At 36.2% G+C, this 21,375-nt stretch overlaps 1 pseudogene; it reads left to right on the top strand.

The window, feature by feature from the left end:
• The first annotated feature begins 18,835 nt into the window (after positions 1-18,835).
• LOC106008160 (olfactory receptor 8H1-like) lies at positions 18,836-19,783 on the top strand (annotated as a pseudogene).
• Positions 19,784-21,375: the final 1,592 nt, after the last annotated feature.

Here is a 21,375-nt window from a genome sequence, read left to right as displayed (position 1 = left end):
AATTGGTCATTTGTTTCTATATCTTTATCATTCACTTCCAGGAAATATTTATCAAACATTAGTTTGCTGGCCAAGTAAACTATGTGGAACATAATAATAAAATCACTTGGAATTGAATTATATGACATCCCCAGGAATGAAATATATGAGCAAACTAAACTAGCTTCCATCTATTTTTAAAATAGTATTATAAAAATTATTGAAATTGAGAAATGTATCAATCAGTTTCTGAAATCTCAGACCATCTCCAAGAATAGAATTTGAAGAGTCCTTGAAGAACTTGAAATAACTTGATTTTGAAATAGCAGCAATTTAAACTTGACCTAGAAAATATGGACTTGCAAATATATCAAAGACATACACATGAAAAACATGCACTATGTTACCTCAATTGGCCAGAAAGGATTGAAAAATATTTTTAGATCGTGTCTTCCTACAATACATATCATGATAGTCACAGTGCTACAAGTATTTCTTGTCTCATTTAATCACTAAAATCACACTATGCAGTGGGCACAATGAAGATCAGAGGATGACAATCGGAAGTGAAGCACCTCCTCAGGGAAGTTACATTATTGCCTTTCATGGGAGTGGAGTAATGTACTCCAGGATAGTTCTTACCCTTATTTTGATAGTTTTCAAAATAAAGAAGATATGTGAAAGAGGAAAAAAGGTCTAAAGGAATAAGGGAAATGGGAGCAATAGGGGAAAGGAAAACAGTGAAAATTAAAAATATGAGAAAGGTAAGGAAATGGAAACAAATTATTTGTAAAGATGGAAGGGTGGAGGGGGTGAAGGAAAGGTGGGGGAATGGGGAAAAAATAAGAACCAAGAGACATCATGTAAAGGTACAAGATCCCAATGAGGAATGTAACTATACTTTATACCTAAAATGTACCAATAAATAAACTCAATAAAAATAAAGAAGATAGTTAGCAATGAAAATATATTGCTTTAGAGTTAGTACAGGTTTTGTTACAGTCTATCTTGGCCATATATGGGCTGTGTGACTTTGTGTAATTTTATATAAATTGTTTTAACCTATACTCTAATAATGAGGACAAATGCCTTAGAGTATTTCTGAATGTTTTAAATAAGGAAAATTATCTATCTATCTATCCACCTTGTGTACATCTCATTGTCCATCCTGGTATCATTGCAGGAAGATAATGACACAACAGCTAAACACCAGCGTTTCCCTCTTAGGATTAGAGACCTCTGTCAAGATTTATATCAACAACCTGTATTACTTATATAATGCATGTTATACACAATATGATACTCTAAATTCTTGACCTATAACTTACCTGTCACAAGACACCTAACAAGATTATGATGGAATTACTAATATTATCAAATTTTATGTTTAGAAAAACTAAGAAAATGGAAATTTGAGATTTATAGTACAGCCAGGCATGGTGGCACATGCCTGTAATGCCAGTTCTCAGTAAACTCAGGCAGGAGGATCACCATGAGTCCAATGGCAGCCTCAGCTACCCAGCGAGTTCAAGGGCAGCCTGAAATAAACAGTGAGACCCTGTCTCATGGAGAGATAGAGAAAGAGAGAGAGAGATAATATGATAGAGACAGAGTCTAGAGTACAAGATGCTGAGTTCAAATCTCTAAAACTTCAAACTATAAACTATTTCTTATATTGGATGAAAACACTGATGCTTTCAATGATACCTCAAGGCCATCACCCTAGTAGTTCACAAGTGTTATTCAAATTCAAGTATTTCTTGGGGAAAAGCCATGAGAATGACATCAGGGTGTTGGGAATTATGATATGATGATCCCTTCCAATACTCTACGAATGCTACTTAGAGGAATGATGAAAGTAATGAAGTGGTCAAGGATAGAGTTAGGAAATACTGAATCATGGTTTCTGCTTTTAAAAAGGAATTGACCAAAAGTTTTAATCAAAATGCTGTGCTTCACTAAACTTTTCCCAAACATATTAAAAATCAACTTTTGGTTATAAAATAAATTGATTCAAATTATAAGTAAACACCCATAAGTTTTTTGCTATCTAGAACACAAGATACATTTAAAAGTTGTGTTAAATCCCTACAGAAGCTAGGCCAAATTGAGTGACCTGATGGTCACTTCTTGGCATTGTCACTGTGTGATGAAGATACTCTCCCACCACTCTGGACACATCCATGGCTCTCACAGACCCTCAGACCCCTCTGGCAGGTGAGACAGGAACTCTGCCACTGTGCTGCCCCTGACCCCAGTGGGGCAATCATGCAAGCCAGACCAATAAATAGAACCAACTTACAAAGGAGGGAGCTGTTTTCCAACAGACTCTAGATGTGCAATCTCACCAGAAGAACCAAGGGTTTTTATGTGCATTCTTCTGTCACTGGGGACCCAATCATAGAAAAATTAAAAACAGGTTCCTTTCCTAGAGACATCTAGTGAATGCTTGTAATTGTGATTTTTTTTTTCTAAAAACATATTAGTAATTAAACATAAATAATTTCAGAGTTAACTTGAAAAATATTTACTCCCAGTAATATTGATGTTTTTTAAAATAGCATTTACCATCTAAGATTAATGTTTAAAAATACAATTTCTACAATTTATAGTACTTTATTTCACTTTATTACCAGTACTTTAAGTTGATAAAATATATTTTATTTGCACAATGAAGTGAGACAAGTGGAGTCCTTGGTAAAACATGGGTCCTACAGACACTTCCTGATGGGAGAGAAGGAATTCTATGTAATTCCCATGTAATTCCACAGCACATCAAGATCCCTGCAAGCTCACATTACAGGGCACCAGAGAAGAAGATAATCACCGACTAATCAGGTCCATGTCCAGAAGAATCCCCCCTTCCTCACTGCATTTTTAACTTCTGTAATGAGTCTCTCATTAGGCTGGATGGAAACCTGGCTCTAATATTTAATGCCTTTCTTGAATTTGTCTATTTTCATCTAGGAAACACTTCTGTCACTGTAGTGTTACTTGATTTTAGCATCACTCACATTACCTATGAGCTCAGATCCGCACATTCCAATAAACACCACTGTTAAATAAAGGCCTCACTACTTCCTCACCCTTGGTGTAAATATTCCTACAGAATGGGATCACTTTCCAACACACCAGTTAAAATACAATGGAATTAAATTCAACTCATTTTCTAGACAGCCATCATATAACTCAGTCCTGGGGAAATACACAAAGCAAAAGAAATCCCTAGTTTACATGGACTTAGCAACTATGCGAAGGGAGAGGAAGGCTCTTACCTTGGAAACATGAAGACTATGATTTTCAGGCAAATTTCATTATTGGATGAAGCATCCTTTAAATCTAGCAGAGTATACACTTGGTGCTCAGGAGACAGTAAACTCAAGAAGGTATAGGGTTTGAGGAGAATAGGATGCAGTGTTACCACACATTGGTTAACTTCTCTCAAGTCCTGAAACTGCTTGTGTTCTGAGGTCTATAGTTTTGCTACAGGCAGGAATGGGGTGTTCCATGCAGACAGATAGGGATTTCATATGCCAAAGTCCATCATGCTCTTAATGTGAGGGGCTATTCCTGTCTGCACTTCTGAGAGATGGGGTATTGTGAAGGTCTCATCCCAGCAAGGGGAATGCCCAGTCCAGTATGGCAGTTTGGGACTCTCCCATGGCCCTCAACGTGGGGATGGTTTTTGATGAAAGCTTTTCATAAGATTTTTTAACACTGATCTCTCCACACCAGTGTCCACCAGGAAACGGATCAGTTGGCCCTCTACTTCAACATGTAACATGGCCTCTCAGGGGCCAAGAGAGAGTGAGCCCCAGCCCCCTCAGTCTGAATCTTCCTTTCCCTCAGATGTGTGGAGGGATATTGGCAGAGAGCCTGTGGGGACATTCAATTGTCCAGTGCCCTTCCTCTTTCCAATAGGCAAATTGATTTCTGTGCAATGGCGATGTCTTCCTGGCTTTGTAGGCACCTGCCCTTAGGGGTTCCTGGGGTTGTGTCACTCAGGGGCCCTCTCTGATGGAAGCTGTCAAGATCTTTGCTTCTTTCCTGGCTGATCTTTCTGCCACTACTATGATCAATTTTTGGCTTTCTGAATGTCTATTGTCAAACAACCTTGTGAGCTACTTCTAACATCTGAAGTGTGTTCATTCTTTGGGATCCTTACAAATTTTGTAATTTTCTCCTAATATCAGGTGCAGACTGAGTAACATAAGTCTAACTTGTAGCTTTATTGTTCTCTGGAGCTGAGGGAGAAAACAGGGTATAAACCTGGAAAGACTCTCTGAGGCTGTCTACGTATGCAGTGGGGAACTCTGCTTGTTCCTGTGTTACTTCTGTGATTTTTGACAGATTTATAGGTTTCCAAACTGCTTCTTGAATCCTGTTAAACAAGTTTTGATAAAATGGGATGAAAGCCTGTTTCACCTCTAAAGAATTTGGATCCCATTAAACTGCTCCAAGGAGAATCATTGTTTCAGCAATTCTTGGGCCTCCTCCTAAAGCCCACCAATAAGGCCTTTCAAGCCTCAATCCTCATCCTGTCCCAATCTTCAGCACTGAACAGGGTCAATAACAACTGCTGACCATTACCCCAGTTTTGTAGATGAGTCCTAGAGATGGACTCTAGCAGAGAAATCAGAACCTTGAGTATCTCAGAGAATGGTGGACACTGGGTTTTCCAGTTGTAGAGGTCAGAAGTGGACCAGGAACATATACCAGGATGTGTGGGTTCCCAGGCCTGCCCCATTGGGAGGAGGGGCCTCCCTCAAAGGCAAGAGATTCTCTGGACTGCATCTTCCTGAGGTGGTGACCTCCTGCCCTGAAGGAAGATGCTCACCTATAGGGGGAGTGGTGGCAGGAAAAGTAAAGACAAAAATGAGGGAGTTGGTGGCTGGAGAGTCTGAAAGAACAGGAGAGGGGGGTGAACTAGGGTTGTATGGAGGTGAATGGGGGAGGACTGCCTTAGCTTGTGACTGCTGCAGGCTGCCTGCCTGAAGACCATGGGTGTGAAAGTTTGTGAAGATGACGACCCCATGGTAGAGAGACTTAGAGCAGGCAGGAGATAGATAAGACTGTGAACTATAAGGACAATATAAATAGAAGACATCTGGGCATAGAGAAAGAAGCCTTAGTGTTTATGTGGTGCACCCTTGAATGATATCTCAACAGACAAAGGAAGGGGGTGTATCTCTGTGGGAGGAAGCACTCGGTTGGTTGAGTGGCCTAGGCCTCCCTGCCACTGTAAGGACCTTCTGGTCTTTACACTGTACTTACTCATCATATAAGCACCAATTTAGCCTTTCTTGGATGTGCCCATGAACCACAGTATGACCTCACTTAGATCCTGTAACTCCAAATGAGAATCCTCCTCTTTGTCATTGTGAATGGACAGAAGATTCTGTAGTTTATGCTGTATGTTACCATTCATTCACCCATTCAGACACCAATCAGTTAGAGGCTGAAAACATTCCACACCCATCACCAGAGATTTACCAAATTGGCTGACTTGCACACAGACCAGACCAGACAAGACCAGCCCAGATGGCCACCTCAGTCATTGTGCTGACCTTAGGTGAAGACCAGGGAAAACCTTCCTCAAGGGCTGTTTTTTCCCCTGAGAATCAGAAGGATCCTTACCTGCAGACCAGACCAGGTATAATGCAAAAAAATTGGAAGATGTCTCAGGAGTCTCTGTGGTCCCCTCAGTGTTAACAATGAGATTACAGGGCCCTGGGAGGTCTCACAGTGCCTCCCCTACAGTTTGCTGCTGCAGACAGGAGGAATCACATCAAGGCCAGTCCACTCATTGGGGCCATTTTTCTGGAGCCTCCAGCTGTTGTGGACATGTGAATTAGAACAATGGAGATGCACCACACTCTGGGCCAGATTTGAGTCCCTTTGTTAAATCTGTGGGCTGAGTAGAGGCTAGTGCTAGTGCTAGTGCTTCCCTCTTGCAAAGGGGAAGCGGTTTGATTTCTCTTTTTAAATCATGCTTTCTTTAGGGGAAGGCTTAGGGGAGAGCAAGATGAATCTTTTGTTTTTAAAGTCCATGGGTACATTTTATTTATTTATTTATTTATTTTAATTTATTTTTTTTTTTTTGGTACCGGGGATCGAACTCAGATCCTTTCACTTGCAAGGCAGGTTGCAGAACCTATTGGTACATTTTAGATGTACACTACAGTTCCATTCATCATTGGGATCTTTTACCTTTACACGATGTATCTTTGTTTTTATTTTTTCCCATTCTTCTGTCCTCCCTTCACCTCCTCCACCCTTCCCTATTTACACAATTTTTTCCCATTTTTTTATTGCTCATATTTTTTCTTTCCCCTTCTTTTCTTTCCCCTATCCCTTTAGACATTTTGTTCCTATTACACAATATCAATTATACATTTTGATCCTTTTTACACTTTTAGTTTTTCACACAAAAGAAGCTATTCAGTATTTACACATGCATGTCCTATTTATGTCACTTAAGAATATGGCCTCAACCTGCATCCCCTAAGCTATAAATGTCACTAGTATCTCATTATTTATGGTTGAGTAGTACTTCATTTTATATTTTAAAAAACCCCAAAGTACAACATCCTTTTTTTTTTTTTGGTACCAGCGATTGAACTCAGGATCTTGTGCTTACGAGGCAGGTGCCAGAACCACTGAGCTAAATCCCCAGCCCTTTCATCCTCTTTATCCAGAGACAGAACCATGCTAGGTTAGTGAGGGTTTCAAGCAATTTTCATACTCTTGGAGAGCTAAAAAACATCCACCAGATGCATCAAGTTTACTTCCAGGTAGGATGTGTGACTTGGGTGCTTGTCAAAGACAGGTATAAGCTGAAGTTGAGGCTGAAGACAGAGTAGGGATTGCTATCATATTCCCAACTCCACTAAGCATGTTGTCAAAGTGTTGAATCAATTAGTGCCTCTTATTTGGGCAAGAGATTAAATAAGGGATTACAGTAGGATCTCATATGCATCACTTTAACAAAGGTTATGCACTGTTTGTTTGCTCAGCTTAACAATATGGTGTGAAAGGTAATGATTTTCCCTGGAGAAAGGAGTAGTCCTCCAGGGATCCAGAAGGAAAATCTCCAATTCCATGCTTTAGCCCATTTAGAGTGCAGGGACTTTTGCATCAGACTATTGACTCAGAACCCATATTTCCAAATCATGATATCTTTACTGGTATTTAGTCTCACGCTATAGGAGGCAATCTTTATAAAGCACCAGATAGGCCAGTAGAAGTCAGTTGGGGACCCACAACCCTGCTATCCAAGTGGATTGACTCCAGGATATGCATAAAAATCAGGAATCTAGGATTTGCATGATTGAGAGCACATTTCGAGAGAAAGTACTTCATGACAGACTCTCAAACATGGAGCAATATAATTTTCATCAGAAAATATTTTGTATTTAGAAGTTTGACACAATGCTACAAGTAAGGCGTATTCATTTTTTTAAAAAATAGAAAACCAAAACTTCTTTGATAAATGTGAAGGAATGCAAGATTTGTTAACATTTTGTTTATATACTAGTAATTTTCCCCATTATTTTCCTTTGTTTCCTTGTCGCTTATTTGGATGTGTAGATATAGCTCTATAGAACTATTGTATTCAGTCTCATTCTCATATTATAACTAAATTACCACAGTCTATCATGGGATATCTTAGGTCAGCCTTTCATTATCCAACACCTCACTGTATTACATATTTGATGGTGCAGCATCCTTCACTGAGTAAACCATCTATTCACAGGTCATAAAGGCACATTCTGAGGCCCCACAGGAATGGGAGGAATGTCCATTCCAATTGGCCAGTTTCACCTGTTTCACCTACAAACTCTACATGTGGAATGTGTTTTTCTGTTTTGTGGCACTTTTTTTTTTCTATTTTGCAAAAGCAAAATTATCAGAAAGACAAAATCAGCATGGAATCTAACATAAAATTTGTAATGAATTCAGTAAACAAAAACTTGGTTTGGTTATATATAATCAAGTCAAATGCTTTGAAAAGATAAAAATAAATTAACATGTAATAATAAAACTGAAATATTTATTTCATTATTATCTGTACAAGAAGAGGAAGCAAACATAAGATTGGAAAAAGTAAACAGTGAGAATCAAGGAGCATAGATATTATGAATCTTGCATTAAATCCCATGAAATCAACTGTGACATACAGAATAGTTACCCTCCGAGAAAAAATGTGTTCTGGATATTTCAAGACAAAATTTGTCATGTTGAATAAAACCTACTTCTGTTAAGTATTATATTGTTTAAGGACTTGTAGAAAAGCAATGTTTTCCATCCACATTGTAATCCTAACAATCTTAATCCTTAACCTAACCAAAACCCTAACAACCCTTAACCTAACCCATAACCAAACATTGAAGTTTAGACCAAATGAGAAGTTGAGGGTGAATATCCAAGCCAACATCACCTCATTAGCCATGAGATTGCAAGATATCACAAGGAAGATTATTTTATTCAAGGTTTTCTATTATTGAGACACATTAGTGCCATTCGTAGAGCTGCTTATGATGGCAGAACAATTCTTGTAACTTCTGTTTCACAGCAGCAACCAAAGTCATACCAAGGATTTATAATCCCTTTCAGTGTAAACATCCCTGCAGTTTAACTGCTAGTTTACACAGTTTAAATTCCTACTCTTATTTACCTCCATTTTGTTTTATCTTTCTGTCTTTCCCTCTCTCTATATAATATTGTCATCATAGTTTTTCTTTTCTTTCAGCTTTGACTTGGTAAAAAATCAAATGTTTGTTTATCTTATTTTCATTCCTGAATGACAATATTTACACAAAATTATGAGGTAGATTGTGACAATTTGATTTATGCATATGAGTATAATTCAACTCAAATGTATTAGGATATCCATCAAAATGCACCGTCATTTCTTTGTGGCAAGTAATTTACTACTCTTTTTATTTTTACATCAAGTGCATGTAATTTTTGGAAAAATTAGAGTATTTTCATTGCTATATTTTATTTCTCCATTTTTTCTAGCTTTAACTTATTTTTCTCTCTAGTATCTAGTACTAGGAACTCCTTCTTTTAAATTGTATGTTTCATGGCACTAAAATATTTCCATTCATTGTGTGCCTGTCACTGTAATTTTCATGCATATGTTTTGCTTTGGGTCTCTACTGTTCCTGTACATTACCTATGTAAAGTATGTTTTCCATTTTAATGGCTAAATAGAATATGAGTTTCTGAATTCACTTTAAAATACATATTAGTTAACCATTTTTTAGCTCTGAAATATTAATTTTACGTTCCATTCCATCATGGGTAGAAAATATGACTCATTTTAATTAAGTTTTGCAAACTTATAGAAACCTATAGAACACTTGTCATCAACTGGTATAAATAACTCATAGATCAGGAAAGGATTCAAAAGGTGACCTGGGGATCTGCTTTTGGCCACAGTAGTAGTCAAAGACAACAGATACTCCTGAATGCAGAAAAAAAAACAAAAATATGTGGTACAACATATTAGATCACAAAATGTACTATAATTGAAGAAATAACATGTGAGAGAACACAGTAGTAAATGGGGTTCAGTAGGAGGAGCAGTACGAAGCAATAAGCAACAGTGTGATCAAGGTAGAATTCAGTGGAAAGCTGTCAAGGAAGCAAACAATTGATAAAGGAGTCTTACAAGTAACTGGGAGGAAGTTGTTCCTGATGGATTTTCCTCAGTTGAAAAGACTGCACAGATGTTGGGGTACAGAGTTTGAGGAAATCCAAGGAGGAATATATAGTAAGGGTAAAATTATCTGGACTTATGCTGTTATGTGCTGTGAAAATGGATTCACACATCTTTACTGGAAGTAGCAAAGTTAGGCCATAGAATCTATATGGAAAATTTCTCTAAAACTAAAGCAACTTGATTTTCAGGCGCATGGCACTGACTACTTTACAGGCACAATTTTATGTAATTAAAACTAAGCTAATCAGAGTCATAGTCACTTCCAATTCATTTTCTACATCATAGTATGTTTTATTCATTAAGTTTATTGTTACATTTTAGGTATATATTACAGTCACATTCATCATTGGGAATTTGTACCTGTAGATGATATATCTTGGTTCTTCATTTTTCCCATTCTCATTCCTTCCCTTTCACCCATCACCCTTCCTTATTTAAAAAAAATATTTGTTTCATTTTTTCCTTCTATATTCATGTTTTTCATTCCCTTCTTTCCTCTCCCATTCACCCCATGCCCTGCTTCTTCTTCCTTTGGAAATTTTCTTCCTATTTCCCATTATCTATTATACATTTGGTCCTTATTTACAATTTCAGTTTTTCTAACCAGAGCAAACATCCAGTTTTTACACCTTTGTGTCCTATGTAATTCACTAAAGAGTAGGGCCTCAATGTGGATCAATTTCACTATAACTATCTCCTATATATCATTTTCCATGGCTGAGGAGTACTCTATTTTATAAAAAAGAACAACAACAACAGCAAACAAAAACATCTTCTTTATCCAGTCACAAGTTGACAAGCATTTGGGCTGTTTCCAAGAGCAAGGCTGGTGGAGTTATGGGGGAAAATGAACCCATCTCCACTGTTTGTGGGAGTGCAGACTGGTTCAATCACTGTAGAAAACAGTGTGGACATTCCTGAAAAAAACTAGGACTAGAGGTTCAGTTTCACTCATCTATTCCCCTGCTGGGTATCACTCAAAAAATTAAAAAACACCAGACCACAGTGGTATATGAATGCCCATGTTTATACCACCACGATTTGTAATAGGTAAATCTCAGATCATAATATTTTAAAGAGAGTTTTCTGGAATAATGATATAACCTTGCTGTATAATATTTCTGAACATTCCTGTATATTAAAATTCAAAATTTGTCCAGTATTGCGGATTCATTCTTTACACTCTTTTCATGCAACAGTTCAAGAAACATTTTAGTCCAGGGTGTCCTCTGGAATATCAGTGTCTAGTGCTTTCACATTATTCCTAATAACCATTACCTAGATAATGAGAAGGGAGAAAGGGAAACTGGGGTGATCTCACTATATTTAAGAATCTGGTTAGCATTAGTAAAAATTCATCATGTATTGATGTTCAGTTAACTTGCAACAAAATTCAAGGATCATTTTTTTATATGTTACCACCACAGTAATCAAATTTTAGAGAAAATCAGTTTCTATTATCTGTTATTTTCTTGATCAATATAAAGTATTGTAAAATAATGAGACCATTCAACATTCAATTTAATACCAAGTTTCATTTCTCAGGGGTTAGCTACTTTTCCATTTACAAAATAATTTGATTTTCATTATTCATATGCACTTTCTCTCTGACCACGTAGCAGCTTTATTGTATTATTTTGGTTGTGAGTTTTGATTACATTATAGAATTACTAATATGCTGCCCTCAAGTTCATGAAGGTAGAATGTGTCTAACCAGTCCCAGAGTTGTACCATATGCCTGGGACTTGTGATTGACTTACAAATTTATTGTGAAGCGTGAATGAATGAATGGGTTATGCTTGTCTTTATGTGCATGGATTGTTTAATATTCTTAGGTTAGTTCTTTCTGTTTCCCTATTCTCCTTCCTAGCTCTGCCTCAGTCCCTGTATGAACATTTTATGCTCCATTTACTCACACAATATCCTCTCCATTCCCAATGCTCTACTTTCAATTTTTGTGAATCTTCTATGGCAGTTCCACATGGGAAAATTATTACAGATCAGAACATAGCCTCACATAGTCCACCTCTTTGCAGACTGAGTACTTTGAAATTAAGTAGTTGGGAAGGGCCTCAGAAGCAATCTTTCTCTAACCTTCCACTAATAATGCTTCTCAGGATCTGCTTTCACCCTTAAAGCAGGCTGTATCAATTACCACTGAACTTCTTAATCTCTATTATATCTTCCTTAATATCTTAAATATTTGGTTAATTCATCTCCTTAGTTGCATCATCTTTGCTATCACTGATCATTTTCATGTCATTTTAAAAATTTTTTGAAATTTCTTCCATTGAAACAACACTATGATTGATTTTTGGGAGGGAATTATGAATTTGTAAAACATACAGTTTCCTTTTTTCTGATGATTCTTTGAGTGTGTGTGTGAGTGTAGGAGTGTGTGTGTGAGTGTGTGTGTGTTTATGTGTTCTGAAGTTTGAAGATCGCTGGGAATGGAGAGTAGAACACCTATTGTGTGGAGATCTTTTGAGTAAGTGGTTTGTTGTTATGTATCTTAGACTGTGATGTCTCAGCATGAAAACATGCTGTCCACCACTTGGTTTGTAACTTTGGGTGAGTTTCAGCACTTGTGAATGGAAACAGACCAGTGTATGTCTCTCCTCCCAGTGGTCCTCATATACTGATCATTCAGAACACTGCAGCATTTTGTCATCCTTGGGGAGAAATTTCCGGGGAAGATTTCTTGGCCTGATTCCAAGGACAAAAGTTCAAGGATTTAATGAACACAAGATTTTTTCTTTTCCCTTACAAGTCCCACATGTGCAACATAAACACTTCACCTCCTCATGTGATGCTCCAAGTTTCTACTGAACTTCATTTAATTTCGTTTTAAATTGACACATGTATAGAAAAACTTACCAGGAATAATGTTTCCATTTGAGTGATTAATGATGATTTTCTGATGAAGATGTTAGAGAAGAAATTTACTGAGTAATATTTTCTTTACAACCGACACTATGAAGAATTGAAAAATAAAATTTTTGGCCTGGAAATGTTTTATTCTTAAATGAGTGACTTGGCCATTAGATGTAATACATATTCATTAGAAAAAAGTAGAAAACATTAAATTGCAAAGAAAAAGAGCAATTCAAAAATGAAATCAGAAATAATTTTTTAGATAACAAAGGAAATTGTGTCCTTAGTGGAAGACATGATTAATAAATCTTGACCAAAGACAAAAAGATAAAAAAAGACATGCTGAGGCATATGATGGAATCTCAACATAGGAAAGAAATGGAATCCATAAAACAGATACAAACATATATCCAGGAGATTCAAATCTCCATTGAAAGTTTATGCAGCAGAATGTGGCAATGTAAGGATGGAACTTCAGATATAGAAGATAGGATTCCAACCAGTGACCAGGAAAAAAAATGTTTTCTTAAAAATAGTAAGGGACAACAAGAAATCAATTTAGAAGCTGGTAGACAATGCAAAGAATAAAATAAGACTGATCAGAGTCAATGAAGAAAGAGGAGAGAGTGAAAATGACATTAAAAAACTGTTCACAGAAGTAATAGCAGAAAACTTCCATAGCAGGGGGAAAGAACTTGATGTACAGGTAAATGAGGTATACAGGACTCCAACTAGCCATGGTAAAAAAATCTACTTCTAGGAATATAATAATGAAGATTGCAGAAACTCAACAGAAGAACATAATTCTACAAGCAGTTACAGAAAAGAAACAAATCACATTCAAAGGAAGGCCTATCAGAATCACAGCACACTTCTCAACAGAAACGCTGAATTCAAAGAGAGCCTGGAGTGATGTATTTCAAATCCTAAAAGAAAACAACTTCAAAGCCAGATTGATGTATCCTGCAATACTATCTTTCAAAATTGATGGAGAAATAAGATAAAAATAAAATAAAAAACTAATTTGGATATGTACTTTTAAGTTTGCAAAATTATTAAACTACAGTGCATTGAGTATTTTATTCTAATTTTTTGACTCATATTCTTCCAGAACAGGTTATGTTATCCCATTAATAAGGAGCCCCCTCATGTCTCATGCATTGGACAGGACTCTAGTCCTCACTAACAGAAATGAGAGTATAAATAGACATCCTCAGGCCACATAGGAATGGGGCAGAGCCTACATTTAAGTTTGTCTGTAATGTCTGGTTTCATCTGCAGGCTACATTCATGTAATATACTTTATCATTTTAGTGTACATGATATTTTTTATTTTATAAAAGAAAAAATAAGAAAAAGTCATAACCAGCCTGGATATTACCATAAAATTGGTAATGATTAGTGGGTAATTGCCTGCATTGCTGTATATTGTAATGTAAGATGTTGCCTTGAAAAGAATAACAAGAAATTAAAACATAATAGTAGAGGTGAAATATTTTATTATGGGTTAATTAAGTGTTAGTGTTAGGGTCTTGTTACAGAACTTTTCTATGAGGTTCAATTCTTAACACTTCTTAATGAAGATAGAATAATCATCTGTACTGTCAATATCTAAAGAATAAATCACTTACCAACATATAATTTATATTTTATTTGAGAAACTCTCCAAATTTTTTCCTAATTTTGGCTCAGAACAAAGGAGGCAAGAATTATGTGGGATAGGCTAGGGGGGAAAGGCCTGAGTGAGAACATTTACATATAAGAAGAAAACAGGGAGAAAGGGGATGTTCAAGAGGCATGGGAGGAGGAGAAACAAAGAAGAGAAAGGAGGGGAATATAAATGAAAAGGGAGGGAAGTAGGGGAGAGTGGATCCAGTGAAAGAGCTAGAAGATAAGTGTGTGCCAATATGTTAGAAAACCTGTGAAACAATCCTGGCAGGAGAGAAACTAAAAAAACAAGGTAAGGCCCTGCAAGTGCACTCACAATAGCATAATGCTTACAAAATCACACACACAGTGATTCTGCCTCCTTGTAGGGGCATGATTTCCAATAGAATTCTACTGTGGGAAAAGGCCTAATGGAAGGAGTAACATGGAAATCATGTTGTCTTTATTGTATCTCTTTCTCAGTCTCTGTCCTGGTGGGAGAGGCCATTTCTAGCAGTCTGGAGGTGAGCTCCACCCTCCATGGTGACCTCTGTCTTCTACCAGGTTTGTCCTTGGGGAGCCTGGGCCACAGCTGCTCTCATCCCCTCTGCTCTTGGGAGCTAACATGATGGGAAATGGAGGGTCTGCCTAATCTGTGTGCAGTTCCTTGACTATGGCCCCAGTGCTTCAGTTCCCAGGCCTGGTTTCTGGATGCTTGGATGTCCAGTGTCTATGCAATGTACTGGTTATTCTGAAAGGCTCCAATAGATCAAAAGCCCACTAGGTCATATTATGCTCATGGAATAACCTTATAAATGCTTTCCATGCTGTGTAATAAAAGTGTGATTTAGGTTTAATGTTAAATAATATCTTTAACTTAAATATTGTCTACAAAGTCATACATTCCTATCAATAAAAACTACTACGATATATTTTGTAAATCACAACATATGCAATTATGAAAATAATGTAAAACCATACCTTTAAAAACAACAGGAGACTAGAAAAAGCCTATGAATATATGAAATTGCTAAGATATTTATGTAGGAAGTCAAGAGCACACGTGCAGCAATTAAGAATGTATATTCTGATTTTGTGGCATGGAACACTCTTAAAGATCTGTTAAGTTCATGTTTTCAAGAGTTTGATTGATTTCTAGTGTTCTGTTCTTTATTTTCTGTCTACTTGATATTTATTTGTGAGAGTGCAGTATTGAGGTCCCCCACTAGTATTGTATTTGTGCTTATTTGATTTTTCATGTTCTAGTATTTCTTTTATATAATTTGGCATACTAGTGTCTGCTGCATATATATTTATGATTGTCATCTCTTCCTCTTGGATTTCTACATTTACAAGGATGTAGTGCCCTCCATTGTTCCTCTTAATCAGTGTCAGTTTGAAATCCATTTGATCTGCAAATAGGATAGCTACTCCTGCTTTTTTTTCAAGTTCCTGTTGCGTTTAGTACTGTTTTCTACCCTTCAACTTTCAGAATATGACTTTCTTTTTGAATTACATGTGATTTTTGTACGCAGTATATTGTTTGATTTTGCCTGTTGACCCATTCTGCCAGTCTATTTCTTTTGATTGGTGAAATGAGACAATTAACATTCATGGTTATAACTGATATGTACTGAATTATCCTTTTCATGATATCTTCTTTTTGTTGGATTCTCCCCCTTTGTATTTCATTTCTTATACCTGATGAATTCATTCTGCTGGGCTTCCTGGTATTGTGATCCTCATTTTCTTTTCCTATAATATTGTTTAAAAATTTTGGAGTGCTGGTTTGCTAGTCATGAAGTTCCTCAGGTGCTCCTTGTCACGAAAGTATCTCATTTCTCCATCAATTTTGAAAAGTAATTTTGCAGTGTACTTCAATTTGGGTTGGAATTTGTTTTCTTTTGGGGCTTGAAATACATCACTCCATGCTCTTCTTGACTTGAGGGTTTTGGTGAGAAGTCTGCTGTGATTCTGATGGTTTTCCTTTGCATGTTATTTGTTTCTTTTTTCTGCTTGTAGAATTTTGTTCTTCTATTGAATTTCTGCAATCTTAACTATTATATGCCTAGGTGTAGATTTGTTTTTTACCATGGATAGATGGAGTCCTGTACACATCACATATCTGTATGTCAAGTTCTTTCCCCCTGCTTGGGAAGTTTTCTGCCATTATTTCTGTAAACAGGTTTTTTATGTCATTTGCCCTCTCTCCTCTTTCTTCATTGACTCTTATGAGTCTTATTTTATTCTTTGCATTTTCTAGAAGCTGCTGAATTGATTTCTCATGGTCCTTTACTATTTTTAAGAAAGCTTTTTTTTTCCTGGTCACTAATTGCAAGCCTGTCTTCTATATCTGAAATTCCGTCTTTACATTGGCACATTATGCTGCATAAACTTTCAATGGAGTTGTCAATCTCCTGGAAACATGTTTGCATCTGTTTTATGGATTCCATTTGATTCCTATGTTGGGAATCCATCATTTGCCTCAACTCCTCTATTTTTTTTTATCTGTGTCTGCTCCTGATTATAGTAATCATATCTTGCACTAAGGAGACAATTTATTTTGTTATCTAAAAATTATTTCTGATTTCATTTGTGAATTTCTTTTTTTTCTTTGCAATTTAATATTTTCTACTTTTTTCTAATGAATATGTATTACATCTTATGGCCAAGTCATTCATTTAAGTATAAAACATTTCCAGGCCCAAAATTTTATTTTTCCATCCTTCACAGTGTCAATTGTAAAGAAAGTATGACTCAGGAAATTTCTTCTCTTACTACCATGTCTAAAAATTCTGATTAATCACTCAAATAAGAACATTATTCCTGGCAAGTTTATATAACTGTATGTCAATTTAAAAAAAAAATGAAAGAAGTTCAACAGATATTTGGAGCATGCCATGAGAAGATGAAGTGTTTGTGTTCTATATGTGGGACTCCTAAGGGAAAACACAAAATCTTGTGTTCATTAAATCCTTGAACTTTTGTTCTTGGAACTGGGCCAAGAAATCTCTCTAGAAATTGCTCCCCAAGGATTCCCAAAAGCTGCAGTGTTCTAAATGTGCTGTTTATGAGGCCAACTGGGAGGAGAGGCACACACTGGTCTGTTTTCATTTACAGGTCCTCCCTCAGACTCTTTTCAGAGGACACTTTGGTGTGACCTTTCCATTTGATCAAGACTTGAACAAAATTTCTAGGGAGATACCATTTTCCTCCCAATAAAAAATGCAGAAAAGCATAAAGAAAAACAAACAGATTACAATAATTTCCTGCTCACCATATGGTTACATATTTCATTTAAGAGAATATTGTCTGCTTGACTAATTTCTAAACTAAGAATTTCAGAAGACAGGTTTTTCAGCATCCTTGATGCACTGTAAGTATTATTCAGAGAACTGGAGGGGATTATACTAGATAAAATAAATTGGATTTTATTAAAAAACATACACACATATGCTTTGTGCCTCATAAGTAAAATTTGCAGAAAAATGAATATAGAGTTTTTAAAATGAAAGTATGCAAGCAATGTACATATTCTGAAAATATAATGTTTATAGAAAATTGATTTTGGAAGGACAAGTTAAAAAATACTTTGATACCAGAGCTGAAGGTCCATCCTGCCTCTCGCTGTCTCAAAAAAGATGGGGAAAGGTCATTTTGGTGCAAAGAAAAGGGTGTATTTACCCCACAGGAGAGAAAGAAGTCTCTGCTCCCCACAAATCTCTGTCTCCCTGTGTTAACTTCTGCCAGGGCTTTTATGTCCAGGTGACTCCAAGCTCCCTGCCTCCCTTTTCCAAGTTTAAGAAGATCTTGACCTCCTGGGGTGGTGTCTGAATTTTCTTCTCAGGCAGTCATGATATATATGAGACTGAGCATCAATTCTGTATGCAGTCATTTGAGTGCAATTCAGGAAGAGTATTTCTACTCTTGGCTAGGGCAAGCTGGAGAAACCGCCCAGTTTTAAAAATCCAAATGTTTTTGAGATTGATATTTTTCTCTCAGTTACAATAGCTTCAGAAATTTAATGTTAATATGATTCACTGAAGTGACCCGACAGATATTGCTTTAGTTATTATAATAAGTCATTGGGAACAAATGGACACTAAATCATACACTAAAAATGACTTTTTGCATGTTCAATTATATAGCCTAATGCAGGATTGATAAAAAAGTTCGGATCTGGAACACAGGATTGTAAATCTGTTCTCTGAAATGAAAATATCTAGGTTTAATCAATGGCAATATGTACTGCTCTTTTTCATATAAGCAATCTCTGTGTACATTTTTGAAAGTAAAGTATGTGGATACATTTCCTTAAGGTATAATACTTTCCTAAGAATTGAATGTGTTAATAATGGAAAGAGTTTGGAATAGCATCAGTTTCATGCAAAAACCTGATGTAACCCTTTAATATATCAAACAAGTGGCACTTTATAGCCTTATTTATACATGGTGATTGTAATTTTTACTGTGTTCCACAATGGTTTTCATCAGTTTCAAGAAACGCTATTGAAAATATTGAGCCATTCAGATAAACAAAAAAAATTTTGGAATCAGAGTAATTTCTAAAATATTTTATTCAACAGATAAGTGCAGCAAAACACCATGAGTAGATGGAACTCCACCATTGTGCCCTGCTTCATCCTCATGGGGCTGACAAACTCTGCAGAGACACAGCTGGTCCTCTCCATGCTCTTTCTCCTGATTTACCTGATCACAGTGCTGGGGAACATGGGGATGATACTGATCATTCGCCTGGATCCCCAGCTTCACACCCCCATGTACTTTTTTCTCACTCACCTGTCATTTCTCGACCTCAGCTACTCAAGTGTCATCACACCTAAAACCTTAGAAAACTTACTGACTTCCACCAAAAGTATCTCTTTCCTAGCTTGCTTCACCCAGATGTACTTTTTTATACTTTTTGTTGCTGCTGAATGTTTCCTTCTCTCCTCTATGGCCTATGATCGCTATGTAGCTATCTGTAGCCCCCTGCATTATCCAGTCATTATGTCCACAAAACTGTGTCATTCCCTGCTCACTGGCTCCTATGTTACTGGCTTTGTGAATTCCACTGTGGTTGCAGTTTCCATGAACCAACTGCACTTCTGCAACTCTAATGTCATCCAGCACTTTTTCTGTGACTCATCTCCAATTTTAGCTCTATCCTGCAGTGAGACTACTGAGGTTGAAATCGTTATATTCATTTTTGCTGGATCCACCCTAGTAATGTCCCTCATTACCATATCTGGATCCTATCTGTCCATTCTCTCCACTATCCTGAAAATTAATTCCACTGCTGGAAAGAAGAAAGCCTTCTCCACCTGTGCCTCCCATCTCCTGGGAGTCACCATCTTCTACAGCACTACGATCTTTACTTACCTAAAACCAAAGACATCCTACTCCTTGGGAAGGGATCAGGTGGCTTCTGTGTTTTACACGATTGTGATCCCCATGCTGAACCCTCTCATTTATAGTCTCAGAAACAAAGAGGTGAAGAAAGCTGTCCTGAGAGTCCTACAGGAGTGAGAGAGTGCTGAACAATTAAGATAACAGTGATGTTAGGCATTTACACATTACTCCTCGTCTTTTTTCTTCTAAGAAATTCTTTGGCTGATTCTCATACAGTATAAGACTTTTTTCCCTTTTCCAGATCCTCTTTACCTAACAAACATAATATTGATAATTTTGAGACAGAAACTTCCAAATTAATATATTTTGGAGTCATCAATTGATTGCCAAATCTAAGGTGTAAAAGTCTGTGCTATTAAGGAAAAATTTTATGCAAAAAGTGAAAATTTTCATAATTTTATGATCTATATAATTACAAATTTCTGCAAAAATCTATTTTAAAATAATTTTATAGTGAAACAGCAATTCATTTTTCCTGTGTCATTCTGTTTATAGTGATGTTCAGCAGCAAAGTTTGGGTCAATTGCTTTCAAGTCGAGATTAGTGCCTTTAGCTTCTACATCTTGTGCTTCTCTAGCATTTGACAAACACTAAGTCACTGAAATAATAAGGCTCTCTAGGCCCACATGCCCAATATATAAAAATACCATGTCTCTCTCATCAGAAGATTTACATTAAACTTTCAGGACAATAAAATAACTGTCAGCCATTATCACCAGAAGGCTTAGATTCCTATAATATTTTGACATAATAAACACTACATATTTCTGAATAATATTCCTTTATGTTTTACAAATCTCTTTTATTCAAGTTAATTTACAAGGTAACACACAGTTTAAAAAAGTAGAGCAGCAGTTCCTACTTTAGGATTAGGTAATATATTGAAGTAGAAGTAAGTGATAGGGAAGTGATATATCTTAATGTTGAAGACAATTTAGAAAATGATGATTATATATAAATGAAAAATACATATCCATTGTTGCCTGTTTCGTGCATGCTTTTCTAAATTAATGGTTATTAATATATGTCCATGTATATTTAACACAATTCCTGTCATTTCTTGTATAATATTTGGCACTTTATTCACCTTAAAGTTGACTATCTAATGAAGTCTGTATAATTAAAACATGTAAGATTCCCATGTATTCAGCATATGAGAGAATTTACTCCTTGCATTGTATAATGCTTTCAACCTGAAATGTACTTCATTTACCAATTTGAAAATCAGTGAGCAATAACAGATGTTACATGTGTTCTTGTGAGCCACATCAAGACCAAACCTTTCTGTGACATGACAATGAGCTTCAGCTACTGGCTTCTTTGCATCTCTCTGTTGTCTTCAGGTTTACAGTGTTCTTTCAAAGTAAATTAATGACTATCACATTTGCCTCATATGTTATACTTTTAAAATAAAATTGTTCCAAAGGAAAGAATTGACAATGAATTTACAATATGTGGCAGTCCTTAAACTTAGATCAAGAAGAAGGATTAAAAACCTCCTATTTTAAAAATATTTTATCTCTACATCTATAATATCAGTTTAAAAATTCTGTTTGACTTCTTAAGGTTGTTGTGTAATGTACAGTTCCATTTCCCAAGCAAGCTATTTTCTTTGTATTGTTTAAAACTATTACATGGATTGTTTTACTTCAAACATGTGATTATAAAAATAAGTACTTTTAAAAATTCAAATTCTTGTATCCAAATAGTTTAAAATGCAAAATATTACTCAT

The sequence above is a fragment of the Heterocephalus glaber genome, unplaced genomic scaffold (assembly GCF_053883595.1).
Source record: "Heterocephalus glaber isolate CG9 unplaced genomic scaffold, H.glaber_assembly_v1.0 deba00001805, whole genome shotgun sequence".
Taxonomy (NCBI): domain Eukaryota; kingdom Metazoa; phylum Chordata; class Mammalia; order Rodentia; family Bathyergidae; genus Heterocephalus; species Heterocephalus glaber.
Note: the sequence above shows the minus strand (reverse complement) of the source record. Positions and strands in the feature narration are given on the sequence as shown.